The sequence below is a fragment of the Bos indicus x Bos taurus genome, chromosome X, assembly GCF_003369695.1.
Source record: "Bos indicus x Bos taurus breed Angus x Brahman F1 hybrid chromosome X, Bos_hybrid_MaternalHap_v2.0, whole genome shotgun sequence".
Classification (NCBI taxonomy): Eukaryota; Metazoa; Chordata; class Mammalia; order Artiodactyla; family Bovidae; genus Bos; species Bos indicus x Bos taurus.
This window is the reverse complement of record NC_040105.1, coordinates 130,460,225-130,463,671: the sequence shown is the minus strand read 5'-3', so window position 1 is coordinate 130,463,671 and position 3,447 is coordinate 130,460,225. Positions and strand designations below refer to the sequence as shown.

Below are 3,447 nucleotides of genomic sequence, written 5' to 3'. Positions count from 1 at the left end.
TAGTGATTGATTTGATGTACATGTTAAGGAAGAAATGAGAGTGAACTGGGCATATATTTTATATCATGAATATGAACCAGCTAATGACAAATCTGTGACTAATATTCAGAGCAGGAAAAAAACAGTTAGTAATTCTGTGATTCAGGGATCTGATTATGTTTAAGCAGTAAATTAGCACATTTTCTTTAAGGGGGAGTGTTCAAAGCATGTTCAGGTGGAGTCCAACCTCCCTCATTTTATATAGGAAGGAAATAAAACTTACAATGGATTGTGCTACTTTGTAAATTAATCTTGTGCTGTGTATGAATGCTTTATCTTCCAAAATAGAACATAAACTTACAAACAACATCACTTATTTGGTAGATATTCTCCTTCTCCTAATAGCACCTGATATGCTGCTGAGGGGGCTTCCCCGGTGGCTCAGTGGTAAAGAATCAGCCTGCAATGCAAGAGACACAAGAGATGCAGGTTTGATCCCTGGGTCAGGAAGATCCCATGGAGGAGGGCATGGCAACCCACTCCAGTATTCTTGTCCAGAGAATCCCATGGATAGAGGAGCCTGGTGGGCTATAGTCCATAGGGTCACAAAGAGTAGGACAGGACTAAAGTGACTGAGCACGCACGCATGCATGTTACTGAGGATACAGCAAATAATCAATGTCTCCCAAAATAAAATGATTTCAGTTTCTTCTACCTCAGCAAATAGAACAAAATGGATATTCCAGTTTCTGATAATGCCAGCGGGGTGACAGAGTTCATCCTCGTGCGTTTGTTGAATCATCCAAAAGACCAGATTGCCTTTTTCTGCACCATGGTAGCAGTCTATCTGATCACATTAGTGGGTAACAGTCCTATCATTGTCTTGGTTAGAAGTAGATAGACAGCTTCACACCCCTATGTATTTTTCCTTAAGCAACTTGTCCTTCCTTGATATCTGCTACTCTAGCAATTCAGTACCTTTCAGTGCTTTAAGAAACTACCCCACCATTTCCTATACTAGCTGTTATGCTCAGATGGTCATTTCTCTTTTTCTGGGGATGACAGAGTGCCTCCTCCTTGCTGTCATGGCTTATGACAGATTTATTGCAATCTCAAATCCCCTGCATTACACTATCATTATGAATAACCAGGTCTGCATACAGTTGGCTGTGGTGACCTGAGCTAGTGCTTCCTTTTAGCAGAAATACCAATCACTGCAATTCTGGCCCATTTTTGTGGACACAATCTCATCAAACATTTTACCTGTGAGACACAGGCCTTTTTGAAGCTCATCTGCTTAGAAACTCCAGTTAGACTTATTCTGGGTCTGGTCGTTGGTATATTCACACTGCCCCTGCCTTTCACCTTCATCCTCATCTCCTATACTTGCATTGTGGTTGCCATGCTGAAGATCCGTTCTGCAGAGGCCAGGCTCAAGGCTTTCTCCACCTGTGGATCCCATCCACCTGTGGTCAACATATTTTATGGGACAGCCATCTACATGTACCTGAAACCTCAGTCAAGGCAGTACCAGGACCAGGATAAAGTCATCTCGGCAATTTGTGGTAATGTAACCCCTATGCCGAACCCTCTCATTTATATTTTGAGGAACAAGGATGTGAAAGATGCCCTAAGAAAAATAATTAAGAGGCAAGAATTCTAAACAGGGTGTGAATAGCCCACAGAGGCTCATCTAACCAACAGCTTGACATTGACTTATAAAATTAACGAGGCCTAAATACTAAACAATGTTTTAGTAAGGTAATTAGTTTCAAATGTGTTTTTTTTTTTTTTCTATTTCCAACAGGCATGTGATAAAGAACTTACTCCCACTGAGAAAAACATGTTAAACATTTACAATGCTGTCCATTTAAGTAATAAATTATACAGGACAATCTTGTGGGAGCATTTATAAAACAAAATAATAATTAGCACATTTGAATCCTGAGTAGCTTGATTTTGTTTTACTAAATGAGAAACTGTTCAATATTCTAGATTCTCTTTTATAGATGATAAAGAGCAAAGCTATAACATGGACAATTCTTATCTCAATACATTTTGAATGAAGTATATTATGACCCAGGCTTAGGAGTGATGAGTGTGAGTAGGTAGAGAGAGGAAATACACTCAATTTCTATATAAGACTTCCACATGAAAAGTCCTCTGCTGAAGCAAAGAGCCCTTCAAGACTATATACATACTGAGGGCCACAACTGACGACTCTATGAAACCTACACTTGCCTGTCTTGATCCATAGATAGGGCTGCATTCTCTCTGCAAATATACCTTACTTCTGGATAATTTCATACCACTTCCAAAGTTGTTGATCTCACATAGAGCAAATTGAGAAATACAGGAGGAACTCCTTTTAAAAAAATGAGCTGTATCTTTTGATTATAAAAAGTATAATGTTCATTTTTTTAAAAAATACATTGAGGGGAGTAGGGAAAAAATAAAACATCTCCTATAATTCCAACACTCAATGAGGCTGGCATAGGTGTTAGAATCCAAAAGACATGTATTCAAGTCTGCCACTCAAAGTTTTATGGGATTAAGTTAGTTACTTTTCATCTCTAAGCTTCAATTTTCTCATCTATAAAATGGGGATAATAAGAGTGCCTACCTCACAAACTTGTTTTGAGAATTAAATAAGATAATGCATGTCAAGCTTCTGGCACATGGTGGACACAGAAGACACATTAGTCAAAAGTGGGGGCGGAATCTGTCAATTCACTAACACAAAGCCATTTTTGAGTGTTTGCTTGCTTATGTCTGTATAAATAATGACTATATTGTTTTTAAAATAATTCACGAAAATAGGATAGATTGAAAATATGTTCCCACTGTGTCCTTAATTTGAATTTATCTTATTAAAAATATGTTTCTCATGTTCATTGGCCATTTGTATTTCAATAGTTAGGGTCTTTACTGTTGGTTCAAAATAATAATAAAAAAGTCCAATTTGGGGAACAAAATGCTGCACTCAGTAACATATGACTAACAAAAAAACCCCAAATTCGTTTCAACATTGATTAACTCCACCATTGTTTCCAGATACATCTTAACAGGCAGATCCCCAGTTTGAGCCATTTTATTTCACCATGGTAAGCACCCCTGCAATTAACGCCTAACTGACCAACAACAGAAGCTGATAGGAGACTATTGTAAATGAAAATGAAAATAATAAAACTATGGGAAGGCGGGAGGAGAAGGGGACAACAGAGCATGAGATGGTTGGATGGCATCACCAACTCTATGGACATGAGTCTGAGTAAACTCCGGGGGGAGTTGGTGATGGACAGGGAGGCCTGGCATGCTGCAGTCTACAGGGTTGCAAAGAGATGGACACGACCGAGCGACTGAACTGAACTGATGGGAATTCCAGTAGAAAACTCTTTAGAAAGAGAACCTATGGTGTTATGCAAATTTTGTTGTAACATTACCATTTTAACCTTGAACAAATTCTTC

General features: G+C 38.5%; 1 pseudogene; it reads left to right on the top strand.

The window, feature by feature from the left end:
* Positions 1–896: 896 nt before the first annotated feature.
* On the top strand, positions 897–1,642 carry LOC113888186 (annotated as a pseudogene).
* Positions 1,643–3,447: the final 1,805 nt, after the last annotated feature.